General features: G+C 33.6%; 1 pseudogene; it reads right to left on the minus strand.

Moving 5' to 3' along the window:
* Positions 1 to 899: 899 nt before the first annotated feature.
* Positions 900 to 10,242, minus strand: LOC128164362 (uncharacterized; annotated as a pseudogene).
* Between the last annotated feature and the right edge of the window lie 872 nt (positions 10,243 to 11,114).

The raw sequence follows: 11,114 nt of genomic DNA on the forward strand, positions 1-11,114 counted from the left end.
AAGTTGTAAACAGTCCCATCTAGTTCGAGATAACGAAGTTTGACCGTAGTAAAACTGTCAACTTGGACCAATGATTTACAAATGTTATACTGTGTATGATTAAACAATAACTAGTTGCTGTTGACTATTTTGAATAGGGGAAGAGTAGTTACAAAGTATCTAATAACTATAAAGCATAAATCAAACAAGTTACAGGTAAGTACTGCTTTTTAAGAGATGAATCATAACCCAGCAATTTAGCAAGGAAGAAAAATATCATAACACCGTAAATGCTATTATTTAAGGTGGTATTGGACATCTCTCAATATTAAAGTGGATTATAATTAAAATACTTTCACTGGTTTAAAATTTTCAATTTTTTCAATATTTAACCAAAAAATACGTATTAAAATTTTTTGAAAAGGAATAAATTAAAAAATTCTACAACGTGGTTTGAACTCACAGATCCGTAGTGAATCCTCTTATCCACTGCGCTACGCTGCGACGACTTCGGAAAAGAGACTACTTTTAAAATTATACTTGATTTTATTTTTATATTGATAAATATTACGCAACAACATGGAAATGTCCCATACCATCTGTTTTGCCACGGTCATCTTGATTCGCTCACTTGATCGTTACATTAACCCGTTCAGTAAACCATGATCCACTCACTTTGATTGCTATCTTTCTTCCGCTGAATAAGATTGCTACATTGAACCGTTCACTTTGATTGCTACCTTAATTTGCTCATTTCGATCGCTAACTTAGACTATTTTGATCGACGGATTTGATTTTAATCAGACTGATTCTAAAATGAATTTACTGATCCCTCTCTTTCCGCAAGAATTTAACAATGTTGTATCCTAGGGTGTATTGGGTATTCATTCTGGACTATACAGAGAAGTTGTGACTCACAGTCTGTCAGTAAAAATTTATTGAATTTGCTACTTGTAGTACAAACAAAAGCCATTTATTCTTTTTCACAATTGGAGAACATAGAGGATGCTGCATAGGTTATCGCCCCTGTTACAGCCCCTACTGCCCCTTTAGTGGCGACAGTCGTCCCTACCACACCAGCACTCTGTGACAAAGCGAACCAGCCACCAGCCGCTGTAAACGGGGTCTGTCAATAAAAATAAACATACAATTGCAAAAAGAAACGTTAAAACAACTGATGGTTATTACGCTTGAAACGAAACTGAAACGACATTATTTTCATTTTATACTGTCTAAAGAATATCAATGTAACAAATGATCGAAGTAAAATAGTAAATGTAATATCTATTATCTTCTATATCATTATCAGCTAAAAATTCTTGGTGTACATATTTTATTTCATAATTAAAAAAAATATCGTTTGCATTCTGTACAGCACAGCACAATTTCTTTCCAGTCACAACGATCAAGTTTAAAAACTTCTTAGCATTGAGAACATCACTAAATAATTATCAAACGACATATTCATACCTGCACCATAGCAGCAAATGATCCGACTATCACCCCTGCGGCGCCAAACCCGGCCACCGCTAAAGCAGCGGGCACTGCCACCACTGTGCCTGCTCCCACTGCTAAAGCTGCTTTTGTCCTACCCGACATAAGCGGTTCTGGAAGTATTTTCATTTCGCATAATTAGGCAAAAAAGTCAAGTAAATTTGCATAAAACGATGGAATTACGGAATTTATGAAACAACTGCATCATTTTTGAAATGCAATACAGTCACGTATTTTTGATTTGCATAGACGGCATCAATATTTAGCACGTGAATGCACATGTAATATATGCGTCCACTTTCTTTAGATAGCACAAACACGCTAATTAATGAAATAAAAGTATATCAAATTTTTATTTAACCTGAACGCAACTTTAGCTTACCATGCCACAAACTTCATTATAATATATTTTATTGAAGAAAAGGGAAATACAAGTTACTAGTATTCAGATTGAAACAAAGAGATAAAAGATATGCAAAAACCACAGACACGAAACAATGTCTAGTGCCCGATGGAAATGTTGCTCTAGGTTCGAACAAAAACAAATCCCTTTAATCAATTGATAATTGCAAGTGACTTCATTGTAATCAATTCATAATTGCAAGTGACTTCATTCCTGAAAGTGGTAAATAAATGGTTTCTTCCTTGATAATTTGTTATTTAATGCGCGTTTATTTAACCCGGCACAACTTTATAACTTAGTACATGTAGGTTTACAAGTCCTAAATGCAGCGCGATGCTATTTATTCCCCAAAACTTTTCAAGATAAAACCAACTTCATTTAAAGAACTTTTTACTTATGTCCTAGTCCAATTGAAATTAAAGAAATATAAAGATGAAATTAACAAAAAAGTTCTCCATTCATCGATTAAAAATTTCCCTATAATTTTTGCGCGGTCTTGATTTATGTCGGTTTTTATCATTGAATGTTATCCTGTACTGTTTTTGTGACATTCGGTTTTTTGAGGGGTGGGGCGTTGGGTTTGGTGTATTTATATGGCATTACCTTCTTGACAACTAGGGACATCATGGTTCCATTTCCCTTCTCTGTGTGAAGTATCGAATAACATGACATCCAGAAGGTTCAAATCCCCCAAAACATCTCAGAATACAACGGTCATTTCTTGTGTCTTCTATCCAGTATCCATATCTGGGGTCTCCTTTCAAAAGATGCAAATATTACATTAATTTCATCAATCGATAAACCTAATGTTATAATGAATGCTACATTTACAATGAACATAGTGTCTTGTAAATCTTATTGCAATCCTTTTAGGCCTGTTTTTCGTTAGATTTCTTTTATAAATGGTAGACTATTCGTACAGTGATAGATTAAGGCCGGAAGTTTTATCGAAGAATGTTTCTTCACACCAAAGTGTTACTTCTACTGAAACTGGTACTTATCCGTCTCCTTTTTTTTGCTTGTCAAGCTTTCTGATAAGTCTATAAGTCTACTCCCACTTTCATTTACTTCCGACGCCACTGTTCCTCCCATCCTCTCTCTCTCTCTCTCTCTCTCTCTCTCTCTCTCTCTCTCTCTCTCTTTGAGAACATATATATTAAATTTTAACAAAAAACTAAATCGGAAGTAGAATCTTTAATGCATTGTAATGTGTTGAACATCGTCTTGATATGTGTAAGCTTTAAACAAATTTCTTAATAAAACAGACAGAACTTGGTAAAAATGACGTTTTTTCCACACAAAAAAAACGCTTTCTCGAACTCCTCCTACATTTACAACAATAGACAAATCACTTCTTGGAATATGTTTTGGGCTCTCCTATTGATGCGGAATATGGTTTTGCAAATTTCAATTCTGGCCTGGGGGTGGCCGAAAAAATACGGTTTTTTGTGGTTTTTGAATTTTTTTACAAAAAATTCTGGTTTCAATAACGTCAACATTTTTCGCAGTAGCATAATGCTCTTCAAGAATATGATACGGGTGTCATTTTGATGTGTGATCAAATTTCAGATATTCTTTTAAAAAAGGACTTTTTTGGCACAAAAGTATGGTTCCAAGAACTCCTTTTACATCTTATATATAGAGTAGCTACATTATATCTTGAGATATCTTGAGATATGATTGGGACTGTCCTATAGATGTGCAGAAAACTTAAGGTTTTAGAAATTCAAATAAAATCCAGGGAGCCAAACAGTAGAGCAAAATTGACGTTTATCTCTCCTACCCCCCCCCCCCCCACCCCCGGATCCAAGAACTCTTCTTATGATTTAATGAATAGAAACATCAAATCTTGGGATATGATAGGAGCCGTCCTATACATGTGCAATAACCTTTTAACAATTTAAATTTCATCAAGATATCTTAATAAATTTATAGTTATTGGGGACATCTGGTTTCAATGAGAGTCTACTAGCTCATGATATATGCCACGCTTCATTATTTACATTCCCCTGCGCTTGCGTGGCCAAGAAGCGGAAACTTTATATTATTGAGTTGGCCTAACACTTCATTTTTCTCTTTTTCATTTGATTTATTTTCTTTTAAACACTGTAACTTTTCGAAAGTTCACCACAAAATCGCCATTTATATATCAAGGCCTTAGTAAATATTTGAAGTATTTATTCTTTAGTATGTAAAAGTAATCAGTTAATTAAAAGAGTATTTTTGAAAATAAACTAAAAATATACGAATCTAACAAAATTGATTTAACTTTAAAGAACAATATCTACTTGATATTTTAAAGTAAAATATTTAAAACGGGGTCATTCCTTTCCACAATTCGACCAACCCCCTCCCCCCCTCCAACCCCCCCCCCCCCCCCAAAAAAAAAAAACAACACAAAACTATAAACGTCATGCAGGTAATCGCACTTGTGCCAGCTCCAAAAGTACCGTTCGTACTCTGTTAAAAAAAACTATAAAGAGCCCTATATAATTGTAAGATATTTGCTCACTATCTAAATACAAACAATAAAAAAAAAAATAGGAACGCATTTAACAAACCAATCAAAAGTCAATAAAGTCACGAATCTCTGAAGAAAGAATTTAATGAATTCACTGATTAAGGTTGCTTGTCAAACAGTTAAACCAGCTATTCTGCTTCACAATTGGAGAACACAGAGGACGTAACAGAAAGACCATTAAAAAGTTAATATAATCTGATATAAAAAGGTTAAATTGTGAGGAACACCGATACGACTTCCATTATTTCCTCCAACCTGATTTAAAATTTTTAAGTTGGGTAGACTATTATTTTTTATGGTATGTGATTTGAAAAATAATTTTTTTTACATTTTGCAGCGTCTTTATCTGTGATTAATAAAATCATTCACCATTACGAGTGTGGGATAGTGAAATTCCACCTCGGGGCCAAGATTCACGGTCTAGGACGACGCTCTGCCGAGTCCTAGACCGTGAATCTTGGCCCCGAGGTGGAATTTCACTACCCCAGACGAGTATATAATGAATGATATTTTTTTTCTCCTATTATCTTACATTAAAAACGATGTCTGTCTACTTTCTGTCTTGACGTTCAAAAGATTACTTTCGGTTTATTTCTCCGCGTGCTTCTAAAAGTGCAATTCAAAATGAGAGAATTCGACAGTTTCTTTTGTTATTAAGCAAAGAATAACTTAATGGATAATTTCATTCTATCATTTTGCAGTCCCCAACAGCAACTGACAACGTTTGTTTACGTTTTAAAGCGGCGTAGTTATACACACTGCTGTCGCACACTAGACAAACTGACCTCATATCGGTGATAATGCGAGAAAACAGGATTACTGCGAATGAAATTTGTAACCTACATGTATAGTTATATAAATTTCATCAATGACGCAAATGACTACTTGGGTTGCAAACGGGGTTTGCATAATTATACCAAATGTCAATATCTAATTGAACAAGTAATAAGGAATCATTCCATAAATACTGTGGAATCATTAAAATTCGTGGGGGCCAATTTTCGTGGATTGCTTAAATTTTACTGGTTCGCGGGGATGTAATTTCGTGTATTCTCGTATACCTACGAAAGAAAATATGACTTTATTGCCTTGATTTATTAATTCGTGGAGGAAGTTAATTCGTGGTTGAGAGGTACTCACGAATTCCACAAAAATTGAGCCACCACGAAATCTAATAATTCCACAGTATATATTAAATGAGGTGATCAAACACTGTCGGATGTGATTAAATCTATTATTTACCCTTTCGGGCTTAAATTCTAATTAATTTGATAAACCTGACGTATTTGATCACCTCATAATACTGAGAGAATGATTCCTTATTCTTAATATGAAAACACCTCGTGCTCTGTGAGCTTAAAAAAGTAAAGCACATGTTCTGATATAAAATAATAATACGAGATAAAGTTGCATGATTTCGTTAAGAAGTCAGCAAACTACATAATAGTGAAAAAAAAACGAATTCGTATTTAATCTTCTCCAGTTTATATTATACATGTACATGTACCTGAAGCATATGGGCTATAGAACCTGGTGCCACTCCTGCTTCCATGAATCCAGCCCCGGCTAAAAGCACCACAGCGGCGACTCCAGTCCCAACTGCCACCAGAATCTTTCCTGATACAGGCCACCCTGATAAAAAAAAAACCCTCAAAAATTGTAATCATTCAAGGAACCTGGATGGTCAAAAAATTAACCATCATGTCTACCTTAAGTAAAATCATTCCACATGACGTTTTAAGTTATAAAATATTTTTTACATATTGTAGTAAAGAAAACTTATGTGTTTAAATCTTTAAATCTTGACAATTTCCCGATATCTTTATAGGAAAGTTTACATAAATAAGAAAAAAACATAGAAATTGCATAAACAATTAAACTACATCATGTGATTCTGACATAACTGCATCCTTTTTTTGCTAAATTAAATAAATAATTTTTGGTTTGCATATATTTGATATTAATAAACATGTTCATGTATTAAAATGCATGCCTGCGTGGACGCTCTTTGAATAGCATGCACAAACACAAAGATGATTTACGGTGATTTTTTTATATTTAACCCGAGCGAAACTCTAGCATACAATGTACCGCAAACCTCGTTAAAATATTTTATTGATAAAAAGTGAGATACTTATTATTCAGATAGAAAGAATGCAAGAACTGTCCACACGAAACAATGTTTACCTAGATCAAAATGGTGCTTTAGGATCGGAAAAATTAAATTATAATAGTTAATACTTGCAAGTGACTTGATTTCTTGGGAGTGGTAATGGTTTCTTTCTTAATAATTTGTAACTTTCAAACGCATTTTAAAACTGCTGTTAAAATTAGGGTTAGCTTAAAAACCTCGGTAGTAGAGTGTGTGATGTCAGTCGAACTGTTGGATTTCTGCACTTTGTATCGATTTTGTGAACAGTATTACATCGGACTGTCCGTGCTGGATGTTATCAAGTTGTTGTCTCGGAACTCCGAGACTCCGGGGGTGGGGGTGAGGGTGTATTTACATATAACTGGCTCATGCCTTTACCTTCTTGACAACTAGGGACATCATGGTTCCATTTTTCTTTCCCTAATTGTATCGGATAACATGACATCCCGAAGGTTCATATCCACCAAAACACTTCAGAATACAACGGCCATTTCTTGCGTCTTCTCTCCAGTATCCATATCTGGGACTCCCTTTCAAAAGAAACAAATATTATATACAAGTAACTATTTAAATCGATTAACATTTTCAAATAATCAAATATAGGTCCAATCGTAAATCTATCCCGCTAGGGCGTTTCTTTACACAGGACATTAACAATTAAGCTATGCAACGTTAAATATAAGGGACACGGATACGATTTTCTTTGTTTCCTTCAACCTGATTCAAATTTTTAAATGGAGAGGGGGTGAGGGTGTAATAACATGTAACTTGCTCATGCCTTTACCTTCTTGACAAAAAGGAATACCATGGTTCTCTTTCCAGTAATTGTATTGATGACATGACATCCTGAAGGGCGAACCGATCATCACGAACCGATGCGCTCTGTTGAGATACATGTACGACATGATAATAAGGGCGATTCTTTTCACGATAAAAATAGAAAGTAATTACAATTTGAGCTACGATTGGACAAACGAACGAAATTAATATAGCCCGACTGATAAAACGGACACATCGCAACTGAACGCAGCGCATTGTGCTGTCTGTCTCCTCCAAGATTGATCTAGATCATCAAGAGCAGGGGCACAATGAAATGCGACATGTTGCGCTTGGTAGCGATGCCATGCGATCTAATACGATAGTAACAAGTAATTACGATTGAAATAGTGGTGGTGATATGAAATCTAGTAGCTTTGTTAAACATATAAATGATATTAGGTAAATATTTTTGCTTACTTAAACTGAAGGTTCAGATAAGTGTGTCTGGTCACCTGTAATCTATCATCCGTATGTTTGTAAACTTTTCACATTTTTACTACATGTACTTGTACTTCTTCAAAACCGCTGGGCAAATTTAATCAAACTTGGTACAATACCCATATGGGAATGAGATTCTTAATTGTTAAAGCAAAGGGCAAAACGTTTTTCAACTGGTAGATATTCACAAAACTGAAAATATGGCGTGTGTCTTAAAAAAGTTCTTTAAGAAACACTGAACGTGAAATATCAAAATTTAAAGAAAAGGTTCTAAATTTTTAAAACCCTAACCCAGACCAGTATTGAGGTCTAAAAGGGGTTCAAATTTTAACATTGAAAGCTAGGTAGAGTAAAATGTTTTGATATCTTCTTCTCAAGAACATTGCTACAATTTTTGATATAACAATGGTAACATCTTCAGATATTGTAGATTTTAAATTGTTCGAACTGTTACCCCGATGTTCAACAATCAAATATACTGGAAATAATGGGGTTTTTAGATTACCGAGGAAAAGCAATGCTACATGTACGCATAGAGATATGTTAACATATAAGGACGTTTGTATAGTAATATTACTATACAAACGTCCTTATATGGTCATACCCTCATATCAAGGTCACAGGGACCTACTTGTACTCTTTATGATTATTAAAGGTTATTTTAATTTTTGTTTGTATTTGATACATATGTATTGCGGTCTAGGATAATAAAATTGATCAGTTGGTGCATCTTAGATCCTAGGATATGATTTCCAAAAAAAAAACTAAGATTCTTTTCATAGATTATTTAATGTAATGTTAACTTTTGGAATACATATGTTTGATAATTTTGTGAGTTTTACAATATTTTAGAAAAGTTTCATACTTAAATAATTTGAAAGGGATACGCCATTTTTGTTTTGGCGAGCAATGTGGCCCATTGGCCTCTTGTTTTTCATGTACATATAATTAATGAATAAAATCAATACCGCAATCTCTCACAGACTTGTCAAACAGATATTCTAAATAACATTTAAACTACCATTGCCACAACCGTAATTAAGTAAGTTACATTCATGACGAACGGAAAGAGTCCATACCATATTTTAAATGTTATTTGCGTATTGCCAAACTTTGTATTATGCATTTAACATTTAAAACATCCAAATATGTGAACATGTCGACTTGACAATTTCAATAGGCTCGCCATTTAAATCCCACCATTCATTATCAAAATGTTCTGATATGTGTAAAAAAGTAGTTTAATTGGGTACAATTTTCAGAAAATGGTAAGCAAATTAGACAATATATATAAACGTAAAAAAGGTGCTTGACTCAGTTTCAAAAAAAAAAAAAGAAAGAAAAGAAATGGAAAAATGGAAGACTTAGTGGGTGTTTTTTGGGGTGGGTTTTTTTGGGGGTGGGGGTTGGGGGTTGGGGTGGTGCTGTTTTCTTGTGTTCATACCCGAAGTGCAAGTGATATCGCAAGAGACATCTTTGCGCATGCGTGCATTGCGCGTTGCTAAGGACACTGTGCAACGCAAATAAGGCCCCACTTTGTTAGCGTTATAAAAGTCAAAAACAACAAAGTCTACAAAGTAGTTAACTTTGAAGAAGCCTTTTCGAAATTCCTTTAGGTTTTTTTATTACTTGATCCATTTCATCAAATTAAAACTGTTCGTGTTTCAAAAAAGAATGAAGCTGAATACGATTGAAAAACATTGGAAAAAATAATCTAAAAAACAAACCTCTCTTTCTCTCTCTCTCTCTTTCTCTCTCTCTCTCTCTCTCTCTCTCTCTCTCTCTCTCTCTCTCTCTCTCTCTCTCTCTCTCTCTCTCTCTCTCTCCATTACCAAGTAATATAATGAAGTATTTCCAGAAATAGTAAATCGAAAGTAGAATTTAGAATGCATTGTGCATGCATGTAATGTGTGTTTGAACATCGTCTCGATATGTGTAAATCTAAAAGCTAAAACTTACTTGGACATTTGGAATCAGCATATGAAACCAGTCCCATACACAAACAGACCAAAAATACACAGTTCACCGCCGACACTGACGCCATGTTAAAATGGACTTCGCTAGCCTGGTTTCCCCTAAACAATTACAACAATACTTCGTGCTTGACTGGTTTGTACGGAAGCGTATTGATCTGTAAATTCAAACTTTAATCTGCAGCTTTATGCATTTGATTTAAAAATTCACAATCAATATACAATCAAAAACTGCCAAACGCATTGACAGAGTCATTTTCATATTTACTAAGATTTCGTTCATCTGAAAGGTGTAAATACTCAAAAGGGCATGGTCATGATTTTGATAAAAAGTATTCTCATGTTTTTGATATTTACAATGCTTCAGTAAGGCATTTTTTAAGGTCAACAAAAATTTTAGTTATATAATTTCGTTATTGTTGTTGACTATTTCTCAAACGAAATTAAATCCACGACGAATGTTTCACCCTATTATTCAAAAATACAGAGTTGAACCGTTATACATTTTTAAAAAGCACCATCTTCATATAATAAATCACCATCTTCATATAATAAAGCACCATCTTCACATGAAATAACCACAGCATAATATAATAAAGCACAATCTTCATATAATATAACACCATCTTCAGATAGTAAAGCACCATCTTCACAAGAAATAACCACAGCATAATATAATAAAGCACCATCTTTTCATGAAATAGCCACATAAGGCAGCTATCGCGTTTAAGTTAACTCCGTACCTAAAAAATTATGGGTTCAAAGTTAAAAAACTTAACTTTTTAAAACTTATTGGACTTGAATTTCCTAAAAAAATAAATAAAATATATATTTATCCATACTGTTTAAGATGTAAGGTAATAAAAACCAAAGGCTGAAATTATCATCTGAAAATCACAATTTTTTGTTAAAAAATTAAATATCAGTGGATGCATACTTCTTTGACTATTTAAATTTCATTGCTTACTATGCCAGAAAAAAACTAAAATTAATTTTAAAAAAAGAGAAAAAAATGTTTACATTAGTAAAATTATAGCATTTAGACATATCACTTAGAGAAAAATAGAAAAGAGTTATTTCCCTTTGTCATTATTGAATTATGTCGAATATAAGGATGAAAAACGCTTATTAAATATCTCCAAGTAAACAATGATTTGAGTTTTTGATGTGAACCTATAATAACATAGAAATTACAAATCTACTTGCAAGAATTTTTATGAATTCATGGTTTATGTAAAATGTATGACGTCACAGGAGGGTGGATTTCTTCTTGAATCCCAAAGAATTTCTCTCATTTATAAACAAAGAAACATACCAAACAAATATACATATATG

The sequence above is a fragment of the Crassostrea angulata genome, chromosome 9 (assembly GCF_025612915.1).
Source record: "Crassostrea angulata isolate pt1a10 chromosome 9, ASM2561291v2, whole genome shotgun sequence".
In the NCBI taxonomy this organism is placed as follows: Eukaryota; Metazoa; Mollusca; class Bivalvia; order Ostreida; family Ostreidae; genus Magallana; species Magallana angulata.